General features: G+C 40.4%; 1 long non-coding RNA gene across 1 annotated transcript in view; it reads right to left on the bottom strand.

Annotated features, from left to right (window-relative positions):
* Window positions 1-11,757, bottom strand: part of LOC310766691 — a 30,558-nt gene extending 18,801 nt beyond the window's left edge. Inside the window, exon 1 of the long non-coding RNA XR_014550363.1 lies at window positions 11,685-11,757. This is a non-coding gene — a long non-coding RNA (uncharacterized lncRNA). The remainder of the gene's footprint in view (window positions 1-11,684) is intronic.
* Between the last annotated feature and the right edge of the window lie 5,839 nt (window positions 11,758-17,596).

Here is a 17,596-nt window from a genome sequence, read left to right as displayed (position 1 = left end):
CTATTTCTGGGTTAGCCAAGTCTGTAACCTGAAGCGTATGTAACCTGAGGTACCACTGTATAGTCAAAGTTTTATTATTTTATTTATTTAATGAAATTTGTATACCGCTTGATTGTGTTTGTATACAAACAGATTTTAAAAGTTTGAGGCATTAGTGGAGTATAGGTAAATCAGCGACACTTTGCCATGAAAGCTAAATGTAGACTCCAAATTAAGAGGCAAGGTATTCCTGACTACCCCTGTGTGTTACCAGGGACATCTACTTGGCTGCTGAACTATAAAAGCCATATGACACGGAAGGAAATTCTTTATGTTCTTAAATTGCACAATACTGTAAAGTGACTTGGCAGGGAGGGGACTTGTGGCACCCCTAATTTTTAAAGGCACCAGCAGCCACTCATCAGAAACAGGCTATGGATCAGAACCATTTGCAGCCCTGGTAGAGCAGAGTAGTTTTATAGGGTGTGACTTTTATTGCTTACTCTTACTGCTTTGTGGTCAATTTGTGAAACTGCTATTTTAATTATGGTGTTAGGTTTTTATTGGGGCTTAGCCCTTCATTCAATTGCATTCTTGGCATGAAGTTTCCAGAGTTGTACAAAGGCACCTTTGGGTGGAGAAGCAGATATCAATATTAGATCTAAATAAAAGAAACAAGCAACCTGATATGCATGTGCAGAGGCCAGTAAAAAATGTTTTCCCTATCCATTTGAATGCAACTATTTGTTGAGGGCTGTGCCCGTCTGCTAGGGATCACTGTTTACTCGGCTGATGCTTAATATTTGAGTATTCCAGGTAAAGCCCCTTATGCAGGACTAAAAATGCTGCTGCCTCTTCAAAAGGCGAAGTGAGCATATTTGCATTAGAATCCTGTAAATTCTCTGAATCCAAATAGTAGGTTGCATTACAATAATGTCACTCAGAATTGTTCCTCCCTTGGGCTTTGGACTTGCCGCACGTTTTGCATGCAAGCACATCTGCCAGCTTCTGTCATTTGATATCGGAACCCTTGAAAGTTACAGCTGAAACTATGAAAATACATGAGTGCTTGAGATTCTTTGTGAGATTTCATTCGTCTCTTTTTGACAAGGCAGAAAGTTGTTGATAAAAAAATCCCACCAACTTACTGTAGATTTTCATATTTATCATGTGCATTATCTTGGTAATAGGTTTCTCATTTTATTTCAAGGTTTGTGCCTTTTCCCCCATTTTTGGAATATACAGAACTTGGGATAGGATAAAAATGTTATTTTCTTCTTCTTCTCCCATCTCAATATCAGAACAGTGGCATAGTGGAGAAGGAACACAAAGGAGCACAGCCCCAGGATTCTTTTTCCAAGGAAGGAGTGATGATGTAATCTGTTGGAGCACCAAGCTTATCAATGAACTCTGTTTACTCAGGGAAGTGAATGAGGTGATAATGAGGCTTTCAAGTTTATGACAGATTAGTGTAGAGGAAGGCAGAGTATGAGGGAAATAATCAAGCAGAGGATGGATATTTCCTTCCTGTCCTTTGATGGAGTGCCTACTAGGGCTGTGCCCTGGATTCGACTGAATCACCAACTGAAACAGAGTGATTCAGATTGATCTATAACATGTCTGGATTGTGCTGAAACTGCTGCATTTTTGTTAGTTTGGGCTTCTTGTTTCTTATTTATATTCTCTTTCTATAGCACAGGCTATTCCAGAATCGATAAATATACTAGTATAGTTTCCCAAAACCAGAAGCACTGTGAGCAACACCATCTAGCCAGGTGCCAAGCGAAAATGTTCCTCTTCAACCAGGTCTTTGACTAACATCCTATATGCTTTTAAATGTGTTTGTGGAAGGGGGAGGGGTTTTTTGTTTTGTTATTGTTATGGTTATGTATTTTGTGTTTTTATCTTGTATTTCTGTGCTGTGAAGCACCGTCAGCTTCATGGATGAAAGGAAGTATACAAATTTAATAAATAAATAGATAAAAATTGGGCTGGATTAAAAAAACGAGTTCTGGTAGTAGAAGTCCACAGAAGGACTTCCACTAGCACAACAGGGCTTCCTCTTCTCCTCCCCCCATGTGCCCTCCACTCCTACCCTCCAAAAAAAAAAATGGTTGGGAAAACCTATAGAGCAGTACAAGCAGGAAAGTGAAGGGGTATTGTTTCACCTGTGAAATATACTCGGAGTCCTGCAGTGATTTCATGCTCTTTATTGCAGCTTGTAAAATAGTGTTGAATTGCTCCCCCCAAAAAACCTCAGGCTTTTATATACATTATTTACACAATGAGTCCCATCTGATTGGCTGATACTGCTTCTCTCCTGAAGCCTGATTGGTCTTTTCCTGCAGGCCAGTCAGCTGTTGCATTCTACGTTCCTACCAGCCTAATAGGCTGATTAACTTCCCCCTGGAGCCTGATCGGTCTTCTACTGCAAGCCAATCAGTTGTTGCATTCTAGGATCCTACCTGCCTATTGTTCTAGGATCCAAGCTTAGTACATAACAATCTGGCAAGCTGAAATGCTTGCACTGGCAGACTTATTACCGTAACACTACATTGAATTCCTCCCTTAAGTTTATCAGATCTTAATGATCAATTTCAGTAAGGGTCTCACACAGTGTAGTCTTTCCATGCCTCATCTCCCATGCTTATGTCCTGATAATAATTACGTTTACATTTTAACATATGATAAGTAAGGTTAGAGTCGGGCGGGGGGGAACACACTAAGTTTTGGGTTCTTAACTGCCATCTTTATTACAAGATGAAAATTCTCTGTGAGAGCCGCTTCAGCTTTTTAGTGAGTTGTCAGGGGGTTTTTGTGTTGTATAGAGACAGTTGTTTTGTTTCCTTTCTACATGTAACATCTCCGTCTCCCCTGTACTAGCAATCTTGGCCTTGTCATATTAAAGTACAACAACCCTAGGAACCATTCGAAAGACAGGAATCCTGTCGAAGCTTTATTTCCTTTGGAGTGTACTGTGAAAGACCATGAAATCTCCTGTCTGAGCCAGCTGTGAAGCTTCCAGAGGTTTCTCCTGTGACAAGTGCCAGGCTAAGACTAAACCAGGCAAAATTCCTGAAGTGACAGTGAATAGGGTTGATACAAATTATACTGTCCTGTTGCTTTGAAAGTGCACATTACTAGAATCATTAACCATAATCATCCTCAATTACAAGCACTGTGAGCACGCATACAGCAGACCAATAAATGCCACCATTGTCTGCATGCAATGCCCGTAATTCACAAAGGCACAGTCACCTCTTCAGATTGTGGAAATCTAACTGCAAAATATTATGGATCGATTCTCTAAAAGTTTTGAAATGGATGTGTTTGCTTGCCTCCATTGTTCAGCTGTTGAAATTCCAAAAACAAGGTTGTAAGAACCCTGCCCGAGAGGAGGAGGGATACCATTGTACACTGGGAAGGTCACTTTGTGTTTCTCTGCATCTGAGAAGTTTCAAAACCTAATGAAATCTGTAAACTTGTATAGGCGTGTTACCTACAAACACCGGTTCAAAAGCTGAGTGTGACATTTCCCCAACAATTAGTTTCATGTCTAGTTTGAATCTAGCTATCTCTAGCAAAAGTCATTTAATTTGTCTGCTTAATTGCAGTAGAGATGGGTGAGCTTTCAAAAGCTCCCCTTGGATTAACACAGAATGTACTGGAGTGCTTTTCTCCTCCCCAAAAAGGGAAGAATACCAAACCAATCAGAGAGTCTCTTTAGAGAACACTTTTACCACAGCTAAGACCAAAATCCTATGGTCAGTCCTCCACTGGCACCCACCTCCATGGGAACACCCCTCCAAACTCACTCCCTGTGACTGTTTCTGAAGACATTTCAGGAGTTCATTCGCAGGGTCCCAGAAACAAACTAAATCAGCCTTCCACTTGGCATAATTTGTTTTCTTCCCATTGGAATCAATTGCAGGGGGTTGTTTCAACAAAACAGGAAACAGGGGAGGGAAAATCAGCCTCTTTTCTCTCAGCCAGTGCAAGCAGGGCAGGGCATTGTCAAAGGAAGTTCAACCAGTTTCATTTCTCCCTTTGGATTGTTCTGCCAATGGATTAATCCAACCATTCATTTGTGTGGAGGCAAGGAAACCACTGCAGGGATGGAACTGGAGGTGGGGTTCAAGAATCAGTTCCTGTGGATAACTTGTGTTAGGTGGCTTTCAACTCCCTGCTCCACCACTCAGTTTCACTTCCCAAGCATATGTACCCTGCATTCATAGGAACCAGTGGAGACCATTAGTTCATATGGTGGTCGTTCAGTTGAAGCAACAGAGGGAAGTGAGTGTTGAAAGTCATCCCTATGGGCCTCCATCTCCTCCCCAGAGACTGTTTGCCATAGCAGCCCCAATAGTTCCTATGGAGATGTGGAAAGGAACACCGAAGGGAAGAAATCAGGGTTAGGGCAGGGAGGGCAACAAGCCCTTGTTGGATGGTGACCATGGGGTCTCTCTCTCTCCCCCACCTCTTGGTTTGAACCCACAGTCCTTTGCTTTGTTACTTGCATCACAGTCAGTAAAAACAACCTCTTGGGATTTAGAGCGATCTCCTGAAAAACATCCCATTTTTATTTGGATGTAAAGGATCCAGGATCATTGGGACTTTAGCTTCCATGTTCCCTGAACAGCCTCACATGGGCACATGTGTCTGCATATGAAATCTCTGTGTAGTTTGTACCCTTCCTGGCATGGGATCCTCTTTGCTGTCTTTCTTCATCTCTCTGCTGTCACTCTATTGCACAGGCTGCATCAACAATATTCCCTGCAGGGATTGATATAAAGGCCTTGGTTCATAATTATCGCTGTGGTGGAGGAGAAGAGGCACCATTCCTTCGCTACACAAAGGCTTCTTTATAAACTGGGGTTGTGTTACAGATTATTTAAGACCACAGATGATATCCAAGATTGTAGCCCCAGTGGTGATACAGACTTCCATGCATCCAACAAGCATTCTCTTTCTCTCCTGTCCCTTCCAGCCCCCCTACCCCCACCACCCTCAAAATCAGCTCAGTGGGGGGAACACTTTGGAAATGATTTTGAGGTGGGGGAGGGAGAGGAACTGGAAGCCCTGTTGCACCTGTGCAACACTGCCAACACATTATTGAATACAACTCATTGAATTGAGTGTTTTTCTAGTGATATCTTGAGCAATCTGACATACTCTCAATCTAAGAAACATTTCTGATGATGAACACACTACTCAGTGCAGATAAGAGTTTCTAAAAAATCACGATTGCATAATAACTATCTAATGGGATAAATATACACAAAAGATCTGTGAGCATACTTTTGACAAAGTTGTCGTTTTGATTTACTGGAGCCAAAGACTTTAATCTCCACATTCCTCAAACTTTGCCTCATCATCATAGAATTCACTACGCATGCTAATCATGTTGCTTTTTGCTTGGTTAGGAATAGGATTAATCTGGTACCATGGAAAGGTCAGTTGGCCACAGGAATCTTTTTTTGTTTGTTTGTTTAATAAGTAGTCTTTTCGGTTTGATCAGGAAACACTCCAGGCTGCTTTTGTGTGTGAAAATCTGTGAATGAGGGATATTTGGAATGCTGTCTTTTTTTCTTCTTCTTTTACACAGCTTTAGGAAAGTATTAACTTTCCAGTAATCAAGTATAACATTTTGAAACAATGTGCTAAGTCTGATCATTGATAAAGAAGCATGTTAAATATAAACTAAGGGTAGGTTCACATAATTATTTCCCAAGATAACATGATTTCCCCCCATTTTCAAACAAACCATTTGGAGTTCATTGGAAATGCTCTTACTTGGTTCCTCATCACAGAACATCCCACATCCCACTGTTAGCAGCAAAATAAAGAATGGAGAAGTATGGACAGGCACACAGAGGCAGAGAGAGTCACTTGAAACCAGAGCTGGGCTCAATAAATGGTGCACCAGTAATTCCTCTCCTTGATGCAGTAGCTTTTATCTGGGGCTGGGGAAACCCAGCCAGATGGGCAGGGTATAAATAATTCTTTATCATCATCATCATCATCATCATCTCTGGTAGCTGAGGTAGCTCTGGTTGCTCCACCTCTGATAACCTGCAAATACTTGACAGTACAACAGTGTTGTGGGGAGACGTTATTGCTGTTATTGATATTATTATTTTTTTGTTTATTTATTTTAGATCATCTTATGATTAATCTGGAAATTGTTGAATTTGGTTATGTACTTTTTGATGTTCTATTTATTGTTTATGACTACTTTTGTTATGTTTGTTGCAATGTGTTTTGTTTTGTGTTTTATTCTGCTTTGTTTTTACATGTTGTAGACCGCCTTGAGCATGGTTTTAACTTCGGAATGACAATATACAAATAAAATGATTGATATTTTTTCTGAGTGTAGTCCTGCGTGCACTTATCTGGGACCAAGTTCTGTTATACTCAGTACTTTTTACTTCTGGGGACACATGCAACATTGTACTAACTTTTGCATACGGTTCTTTTTGGTCTATCTGGTCCCGGAAAAAAAGTTTGCAAAATCTGCAGAATGATAATATTGCCTTGGATTCACTTGAAAAGTGCAGAATGGTCAAAAGAATATGAACTGATTATTCATTGCAAAAGACTTGTGCCCATTGTCTGAACTCTCAGCACTGGGGCAAAGGTGAATAATTCATATCTTATCTGAACTGGGGTTTGCCACCCTTATAACTCAAAAATGGATTCCAAAAACCTTATTAAAAGTCTTATGCAGCTTAACAGTGGATTTTAACCTTTCTGGGGAATTTCATCATCTACCACAATGAGGTTGACCCTAAGGGCAAAGCAGTCATATTTGTAAGTCAAATAATAATTGGTAGACTAACCTGTAGGATTTTACCACAAGAAATAAAATGCTTGGTTTAACTCTAGCATGTTGCACATAAAAGAAGTCTGTTAGTAGATTCCATAGGCTCCTGCTTATGCTACTTTCTGTTCAGTTCTACCAAAGATTCAGTATGAGAGTGGAAAATTAAGCAATCTATTAGCTGGGATTTTTAGACAGAATATCTTAGGGGAAAGGTGCTGATTTAAATGAACCTAAAGGAACTTTGAAGGATTGACTGTATGAGTTGATCCTGCACTTAAACAGAAGAAGGGGGCATGTGGTTCAATGCAGCATTTCCTTATTTAATTTTGGTTCTGTAATTGGAAAGATAGGGCAAAGTAAATGGCTTCTACTAAGAAGGGAAGCTGATAATGAAGTTAAACAAGGGATGTATGTGTGGAGGGAGGATCAAGCTCATTTAACCCCCTGGAAAAATTAACCCATCACAATTAACCCATCCAACAAAAGCCATTGTCTCTTCTGAAAGGCCCCATCACTTATTTCTTGTTCAAATTCATTTTGCCTCAGATACTAAGAGGAAGAAAGTTAACCGAAGGATGACTCCCAGGTTTTCCCTATTACCAGATTAAAGGCAGGAACTGGAAATTACATCAGTGCTCAGGATGGAAGAAGTTATAACAAATGAGAACTGAATGAACTACTGCTATTTTGCACTTAAGAACTGGAGCAACAGCCATGGATCTGAGGAATGATAATGTCCTACATAATAAGGTTGTTGTGAACCAAACACAGTGAAGAGTCTAAAGCCAGGAATGTCCAAAGTCTGTTTCGGGGGCCTAATCCAGCCCGCCGGTTGGCTCAATCTGGCCCCTGTGGCAGTTTATTTCATGGGGTCGGCCCTCACACATGTTCACGTCATCAAATCTGGCCCTCTTTGAAAAAAGTTTGGGTACCCCTGGTGTAAAGCTTTGTACAGTTTACAAATAGTAAGTAATGGATTAGTTGTGGTATCCGTGCTTCTTTCTAATCCATGGAAATAAAATGCTGCTCCTATGTTTATCATGCTAACTTACTGTTTGTGGTGTACAGGTTTGTGCTGAGTTTGATTTCACTTTGTTTGCTTGTTTTTCAGTTACAGTGGTATCTCAGTTTTTGAACGTAATCCGATCCGGAAGACTGTTCGACTTGCAAAACATTGAGAAACCAAAAACTCAATACGGAAGCCTCAAAACGTACGGAAAACTTGAACAGGAAGTTGCTTCAGAAATTCGACTTCTGAGGTGCATTTGAAAATGGAAACATTTACTTCCAGGTTTTTGGCGTTTGAAAACTGAAACATTCGGCTTCTGAGACGCTTGAAAACCAAGGTACCACGATATTTGTATCCTTATTTGAACACAGCCCATGCAAGCTTCCTGCATGTTCCCAGTGAGTAAGGCTTTGTATCCAGGACTAAAACAACAACAAAACTCACAGCATGACAGTTCCCATTTTTATAATTGTTTGGAAGCCTGTTTCATAAAACATACAAAATTATGGCACTGTCAGATATGCACATTTTGACACCAAAATAACAACTTACTGAAATTTGTTGTTGCTCTGGTCATATTTCTCGCAATAACATGACTTTTTAGCAGTCATCTCCTAATGGAGATTCATTTTTAATGTGTTCTTGAGAGTACCATTGAAATGAGCTCAACATGTTCCCGGGTACCCTTCAGCTCTTTAATTTATTTATGCACCATACTTAATGCCTCACCTTTCAATTCCAAAATACTTCCAGGGACACAGATACTTTTTTAAAAAAGAAAAGAAATTAAAATAATGGATTGTACCCAATGCTAGTGCTACTCAAGGTAGACTCATTAAAATTAATGAAGATGACCCACTTAGCCCCATTTATTTAAGTGGGTCTACTCTGAGTAAAAGTTAGTTGGATGTAACCCAACAAAACAATTTTGAATCTCAGAATGGCAAAAAATGACATGTCACCAGAAGCATCAGAGTTCAGAGCTGCAATGTTTAAAAATTCTAAAGGGCCCATGCAGACAAGAGGTGGGGGGGTGGGGTAAGCAGAAAGCAAAAGGCTTTAAAATCCAGTGGGTTACAGACCTCTCAAGTCCTTCATCAGGACAGTAAAAGGAAAGTGGAGATAACATTAAAAAGACTGAACTTCTATGTCTGAGGCTAGATGCTAAAGGATCTAAGAGGTCCTTGGACTTAATTTTCCTGCTTCCGTCTCCCCTTCCACACAAACCCATGTTTTATTTTTATTATTTTTCTGTTACAGACATAATATACATAATAAACATTCATAAATAATAAAACATGACTGACCAAAAATGTGTCACTAGGGGGTAAAATACTAAACCTATTATTTTACAGTACATAACAATGAGGAGATAACAGTAAACCAGTTCAATTAATTCTTCAATAAATCAACTTGAAAAACACAGGATCACAGGGATGAGCTAATGAGTAGTGCCTGCTTATCTATATTGAAATCTATGTTGTAAGTATTTTTCACCCATGTATTGTTTCATGTGTATATTTAATAAAACCAGCCTTCATCAGCTTGGCTGATGGGAGCCAAAGTTCAAAACATATGGAAAGCACCAGGTCATTGAGGACCGGCATAACCTGTTAATGGGCACCTAGATGTATCAACACATTCCCAAGGTGTCTGGAATTCAGAAGGAACAAAAGCAACAATGGCTCCATATCTAGAGCACAAGGCTTCATCACAAACTTATTTATTACTACTGTTGTAAGCAATGAGATCAGAATTAATCTCTGTATGTCCCAATCTGCATATTTAATCCATTATGTTTAGTGGTCAATTGCCTGACAGGCCAAGTCTTTGAAACTGCACATTTCCAGTGAATACTGAGGGTGTCAGTGGCAAAGCGCTCCAAGGTCTTTCATTTCAGTTATGGTACACACACACTCACACATGAGCTAAGGGGGAGATTTCACAAGGTTTGCCCTATTGCTTTTTTAGATCTCCAGAATTTTGCATTACATTCTTTGCCCTCAGGAAAAATTGATTGGCAACTGACACTTGCCCTGTCTGCAGGCAGGGAAAAGTTTGCATAAACAAGTTGAACTTCCCTTTAAAAAATAAAACAAAAGACTCACCAGCCACCTGATAACAATGGTGCTTTTAAGGACATTGTTGCCACTGAAGGTTATTCCTTTCCATATCCTCGGTGATTTTGAAAGGATAGTCTTGCATTGTTGAGGACCTTCAGAGTATTGCAAAAGTGCAAATAGCAGGAGACTTTTACTACTTCCTCCTCACTCAGAAACACAGGTGAGCTCTACCGTTTCTTCAAAATTCTCAAAATCTACTCTTCACATGCTAAAATCTTCATCGCTCAGGCCACAGGGCACACCTCACCTTACCTACTAATAACCTTAGCTGGTCTTTCTCCTGGTATCACCCTCCCAAACCAATTAAGAACACATCTTGCCTGAATGGGGAACTTGTTTGGCCAACAATATGAAAGGGGAATATGGTAGGGGTGGGGGAAGGGGGGAGTCCCGTAAAGTGATATTTTTTGTATTTTTGAAAAATTTTAATAAATATTATTTAAAAAAAAAAAAAAAAAGAACACATCTTGCCATTGTTATTAGTGGGAGTGGGGCGGTGGAGATTCAATTAAGATTGGGGCAGGCAGTTCTTACGAACAACATTGAAGAGCTTTATAATTGCTAGCCTTTCTTCACCCATAATCTCAAACTCAGGATTCCATATCTAGTAGTGGTGACTGCTAAGGTCCTGGTGACAGGAATGGAACCATCTACCTCTCACCTGCCTTCTCAACTTCAATGTTTGGAACACTGCTATGGTAATTTATTTAAAATGCTCAGGGGACTGGCAGCCCATGAGTGCTGGATTGCTTTCAATTGCCAAGAGGGCTTCCAGCCAGTTTTTCACAATTTCCATTTTGTCAGACGGTAAATACTGTGGTAATGAGGAGGATCCTCTTTTGATGTTACTCGTACTTGAGGCTGGATTTTTAGGTTGACATAACACAAGAAATTGCCTTGCATCGTTTGCTATTTTGTTATTTATTTCCCACTCTTTGTGAGGCCCCTAAATGTATTGCTTTGCCACCACAATGCCATCTTTTAAATCTTTCACAGTTTAAGAGAATGCTGCCCATTTTTAACAAGGTTGCCAAGTGTTTCTGACAACATAACTACTTTCCAATGTCACAAAGTTAGCTTAGAACAAGGCAATGCAATGATGGGCTATCACCCCGTATACCTGTCTGTGGTTTAAAACATGTTGCAGAATATTAAGCAGAATTCAACCATTCAGCACTGGTTTTTTTAATTCAAGCTAATTAATTAGAACAGAAAATGACTTGGATGAACAGATTGAAAGCTCCTTTGTACAATGCAATTTTGCTCACCCCTACAAGTTCGCCAAGTGATTAAAACGATACTCTGTAAAGAATTTATATCCAAGAGGCATCATTGTACTAATAAAGTGCAGGAGCCACACAACAACATGCCTGTTTCTGTCTTGGAAGTATGAATCTACATAAATTGGAACGTGAATGGGATTTATGTCATGGGCATGACTCACAAGAGCATTCCTATTAATTAAAACAATGAAAAGAAGTTTTAGGCGGTGACGGTTTAAGTGGAATTCATTCTATTTTTCAACCTAAATTTCAAGATCAAAGCTTTCAACCTTCTAATCTACAGAATAATTAGCACCATTGTTTCTCTCATAAAAACTGTTCAAGTGAGTTGCAACAAGGATCTCCTTTTATCATCCATACATTCTGATCTCTTTATTAATTCATTTATAACAGTTTAGAAGCTCTTCATCCATGGCACATTACTTTCCTTGGTAGAAAGTTTACTTTGTAATATATTATTTACTTACATTATTTTTAGTAATCCAGAGCACAATTCATAATTCAGTATTCTTTTCCAATAGCTGAAGATCTCCCTTCCAAGCATTAATATCTGCTTTCTTCCTTGAAGTACTCTGACTAGCAAAGGGAGAGAGCAACCCTTTTATTGTTATATGATCCTTACTGTACACAGAGAATTCTATATAGCAGCTTTGTTTGATGACTGTTTCAGAGAAATTCAGGGAGAAAAATCTGAGATTTCCCTGCCACCTTTCCTTACCAAGTCTTGGTTGTTATATGGGAGGGGGTGGGGCGGGTTGAATCTAACCTTTTCTCTCTCTCCAAATTGTATTGTTTGACACATCATGGCGAGATTTTCCTCTCATCTGGCTTCACTGATCAATGTGGTGCCTGAACCAAAAAAATAATAAAATAAAGCAGAGAAATGCTAAAAGATGCAGTTTGAAAGCCTGAAAAAAGATGCAAAAAGAAACCACTATTTAAAATGTAGGTTAAATGTGTGAGAATGACATTATCTATTGATAAGTAATTTCCCAGCGCCCAAAAGCAGTCCCGGCCAATGAATGTATTACTGATTAAATTACTCCATCCCTGTTCACCAAAGGACTATTTTACTAGTCTCTCTCATGAAAAGGAGAAAAAACAACCAGCAGCTTTAATACAAATTCCATATATCTCCCTGCCTTTTGCACTAGCTTCACTATCTAAAATCATGGAAATTGACAAAACCAGGGGCAAATTAACACCGACACAGAAATACAGGACTGGGACAGATAGGGAAGTCCTATTGAATTCAGTGACTCTTACTCCAGGTAAGTGAGGTTAGGACTTTAGTCTTACTCATGTAACTGAGTATTTATCTGTTCATTGATTTTCAACCCAGCCTGTCCCACTGGTGGAATTTGGGCTCTCAAATTTCAGTAGTGCCCTGTGCGATGCTCAAATTCGGCAACTCCCCACCCCACCTCTCACACTTTATATGGTGTAACCTGGTAGGGTGGCTGGACATGAGTAGGTGCCCCTCTAATCTGTTGAGAGGTTGGGACCAGTGGTGCACCTGATGCCGGGTCAGAGCTAGCTGTGCAGTTCCACTCATTCTTCTCCATGTGTACATTTGTATGCATTAAGAAGTCTTTATGTTGCTATATTTCCCCACTCCAGTAAGGAGTGGTTTTAAAATGCCACATTTTCAGATAAAAACATATCTGAGAAACATCAAGAAATAATAAACAAATAAAAATCTCTCTGCTATCCCTCCCATCCCTCTGCAGAGGACTGCTCTGCTAGGTAAAATATAAGAGCACAATCCAAATCACAAGTATCAACTGGTGGGAAACTGTAGAGCATGGGGCCACCACATCAACATCCTTGTTATGTACGGCAGCTGGGCTGAAGGTGGAGGAGAACTGGTCTAGAGATGGTGCAGTAATTGGGCCTGGATTATGTGACAGCAGTGAAATTGGTTTACCACCCGACAGTAGGATTCATTGGCTTAGTTCTTCCTGCTCCCCTTTCGCATGCCCAGTGGGTGGGAAGGGATGTGGCCACAGCCACAGAGTGATGATTGCAGAAATCTTTCCATAGTGTCCAATCCCGTCCATCTAGTGGGCTTGGCCACTTGTCCTCTGCTGATTGCATTCTCCAGTCGTGAGACCTTGGCAGTGGTACTGGTTCTCCAGGATGAGGGTATCATCTGAAGGTGATTGCTGGTATGTCCAATGCATGGCAGTGTGTGAAGTGTGAGGGCATCACACAAAGTTCCTGGAGCACAAGGTTACATACAGTATGGAAGGTAACACAATTCAGAACATACCGTACATAGCCAATGCAATTAATCTTTGTGGGTGTCCCACCCCCAATTTATTTATTTTTTCCTGGCCCCTTTGACTGAAATCCTCACCCCTTGCTTCAGAGATTCATTTGTGGCTCCACAGATTCCTTACCAGGAGGATGCTTTCATGTTTCATTCATAGCAGCCTCGTGAAAATGAATGCTCTCATTACATTCAAACCCTGATTTTCTACCATCAGCGCAGAAGCCCGATAAATCCCTGCGCTCATACAAAATGATACATACTTCATTGTCAGCAAAAACTGAGCTGAAATATCTTCTGGTCTGTGCTAATGTTCAAATGGTGGTTTGCTGCTGTCTAAATGGCCATATTTGTTTTCATTGAGTTCAGTCTGTGGTGGCGCAACAGAAAGCTTGACCAGCCTTTCATTTTGGACTGCGAGGCTCATCTGTCAGTGCCAGAAACAGGAAATCCGTGCCAAATATCAGGCCCCATTTAGCCATGGACATCATTCAGAGAGATCAATTATTATAATATTTACTTTAAACGGCACAGGTTGGCTCCAAGAGAGTAAGACATCCATCTTTATCAGTTACATATCTTTAATTCCTAACGCCGTTAACTGAAAATGTGGCGGTATGGCCAGCCGCACTCTGAATTTTGTTCAAGTCATAATTTTTAATTTTATCTCGACACATCTCAATTTATCTTCATTGCTCCTCTCCGAGAATTCAATAAAATCTTGTTTTAGAAAAGCCAGTGTGGAACTCCTGGCTGAATAAATTGCTGAATAAATTGTAATAACTGCAAGCTGTTAAGTGAAAGGTGAGGATGCTCATTCACAGGTGGTGGTGGTGGGAACATTTATGTAAGGCATTGAAATAATAATAATAATAATAATAATAATAATAATAATAATAACAACAACAACAACAATAATAATATGATGCTTCATTTAGCTTTTTGTACACCTTCATTGAATTTACCAGAGCAGCATACTGGAACCAAAACAAAAGAGTGCTCTAACTGCTGCCTACCGTTTGAAGCTCTTTTTTCCTTAATCAATTAATTTCCTTTCATCTCCTTGACGGTTTTGCCTCCCCTTCTATTTCTCCCACTCATTGGCTTCTTTCCACCTCTCCCCAAGCTTCATACACAATGTCAGTGAGCCTGCTGCTTTTAATAATTTACACAAATTGACAACAGATATAATCACTTTTTAAGTGTTATCAAGAATAGCTGCTGTGAGGAATTTTAATATGTAAGATGCTGAAGAGAACCCGGCGGAGGAAGTGTTTCTTATTATGCATGCACAACATCTACACCCATACCACATGATTAAGTGAAATATCCCCCCCGCCTTTCTGGCTCTCCTATATTAAAGATAGTGAGGCATGGGTGAAAGCATGCATCACTCTACTAAGAAGACGACTGATAACGTGGATTGAAGCATCAACAGCAAGTTAAGAACACAGTCCTATACATGGTGGAAAGTGGTGGACTTTCCTTCACTAGAGGTTTTTAAACATAGGTTGGATGGTCATCTGTCAGGAATTCTTTAGCTGCTATTCCTGCATCCTGTGAGAATTGGACTTTTTTGGGGGGGGGGTCCCTTTCAACTCTACAATTCCATGTTTCTATTACAGTGGTACCTCGGGTTACACACGCTTCATGTTACATACACTTCAGGTTACAGACTCCGCTAACCCAGAAATAGTACCTCCGGTTAAGAACTTTGTTTCGGGATGAGAACAGAAATCGCGCGGTGGCGCAGCAGCAATGGGAGGCCCCATTAGCTAAAGTGGTGCTTCAGGTTAAGAACAGTTTCAGGTTAAGAATGGACCTCCAAAACGAATTAAGTACGTAAACAGAGGTACCACTGTATTTCTAGTCAGAAGTAAGTCCCATTGGTTTCAGCGAGGTTTACTCCCTGTTAAAGGGCTATAGGACTGCATCTTCAATCTCACAGGAAAGAACAAAAAGCTTTTTTAAAAAGCAGTAATAGTTTCGCTTAAATTAGAAGATAAATTGCAGTAATAGAAAACTACAGCATTAAACACAAAAGTCGAGTCCAAATGAGAAATGATTTGCATAATTGGCATAGTTTTAAATTACAAAATTGCCCTAGCTACTCCACAGTCTAAGGCTGTAATCCTGTACACACTTTACTTGGGCGTAAGCTCCATTGAACTCAGCAGGATTTATTTCTGCGTAGGGTTGTGCTATAGCACCCCCTGCCGGCACGCCCCACCTAACCCCCAGCACACCCACCCTGGGCTGCGATAGGAGAAGCTATCCCCCTGCTAGCCACTGATGTTAGGCCACCCACATTTTTGGGCTGCTGGTACTTCCATGTCTTCAGTAGCCGCAAGGCAGGCTAAACTTCAGCGGGTGGATCATTTCTTGGCAGAATGGACAAATACTTTTTTTACGTGCATAATTTCTGTCTGTTACACAGATACCACAGTCCCTGGAATCCCACAAGAGGGTAGGGCAAACACCCAAAACCCTCAACAGTTCTAGTGCGTGATCCTCACAGGCTAACTGGTAGAAGGACTTTGACCACCCTGTCTGATCTCTCAGTGTCGCTCCTTTAAGAGAGACACTGATCTCTCAGTGTCTTTTCCTCCCTCTGAGCGATCATTTCTCTCTGCTCACTCCCCCAGCTTTTCATGCCTTCCTCTCACATATAATATGTCCTGTGGTTTGACTTACATTACCGTAGGATATTATTCTGTTTCGGATCCTGTAGGGTACTGCTCATATTAAGGTCCTCAGAGGCTGCAGAGTGATCCAGCTATTTTGTGCCTCGTACAATTTAGCCAAAAATAGTAGCAGATATGAAGGAGGGGGGAAATTACAAAGGGAGAGAAGAGAGCTCATTTATGACATGAAATATTAGCTCTGTAGGATCTGGCCTTTTTTTTTCCAATATAAAGGCTGAAAGCTACTCAAAAGCTGAGCTTCTTGAATACCTTAAATCCAGGGCTATGGTCCAAAGTGTGGCGTGTCACTATATATCAGGCAGTAATTTGGAAAGTTGCCTTTGACATTTAAAGCTTACATTCCAATAAGAAAGCTCAGTTTCCAGGGCTTTGCACATGAAATTATGAGGAACTTTAATACTGCTAGAAGCTTTGGACTCATGACTTGATTGCCTCAGAGACATAAGCTTGCTATCAACAGACATTCAGAAGCTGGGGCAGCCCTCACCTGGAAAGTCCAGAGGCTTCCAACTTTCCAGAGCAATGGAAGAGAAAAACAAAGATAAGGTGGCTGTAGCCATTAAATAGATTAAAAAAAAAAACTATTAAGAGGCATTCAGAAATACTTGAACAAACCAAAAGGCATGCCAAACTATTATTAGACTCTCAGAGTTGAAAGATTTGTTGGCATCTCTCTCTTTCTGTCTAAAACGTTCCAGATGTAGTACAGGAAATTCCAGACGACTGCACCTTAAGAGGAGACTTGTGACTCGTGAAATAGAAATCCAGCTATGTCAATGAACAAGACTAATCTCATCCATATTTAAATGATGATATCAACGCAACTTTCCTGTTTGGGTGACAAGAGGCTCCATCCCCTGTAACATAGGCTATTAACCACATCATCATTGGGGAACGCACCTGCTGCCTCTGTTTCGATTCTTCATCTCTCAGACAGATGGTCAGTTTGTCCCTATAGGATAAATAGCCCAAGGAAAATTTGCTAGGATGGAAAGGGGCTATCCATGAAAAATAATCACAGCTCTTACCAATTCACCCAAGGGCCACAGTCAGTTGAACTAGCCAGAAAAATGCAACCAACACATTCCCAAAACATTTAGTTCTTGAAGGAAAATTAAAAGTCTGTTGATGAATTTGCCTACATGTGTAGGGCCCTGTCCTGATGTTGGGCACACTCTCAGCTCTATCATTCACATGAGGGCAGAGGTCTTAAAAGGGAAGACAGTGTTCTGAATATGCCTTATTCTATGTATGTATGTATGTATGTAGTGTGTAAAGACCCCTTTTCAGCCATCTGCACTTAATATGCTGACATCTGGAGTGGGGCTAGTAAGGTATGTGATGTTGGGTACAGGAAACAGAGCCCTCATTAAACCTATGTGTGGAGGCAAAATGATGGAAA

Source organism: Podarcis filfolensis (assembly GCF_964270895.1).
Source record: "Podarcis filfolensis genome assembly, chromosome: 7".
Classification (NCBI taxonomy): domain Eukaryota; kingdom Metazoa; phylum Chordata; class Lepidosauria; order Squamata; family Lacertidae; genus Podarcis; species Podarcis filfolensis.
This window is presented reverse-complemented; position numbering and strand designations above follow the sequence as displayed.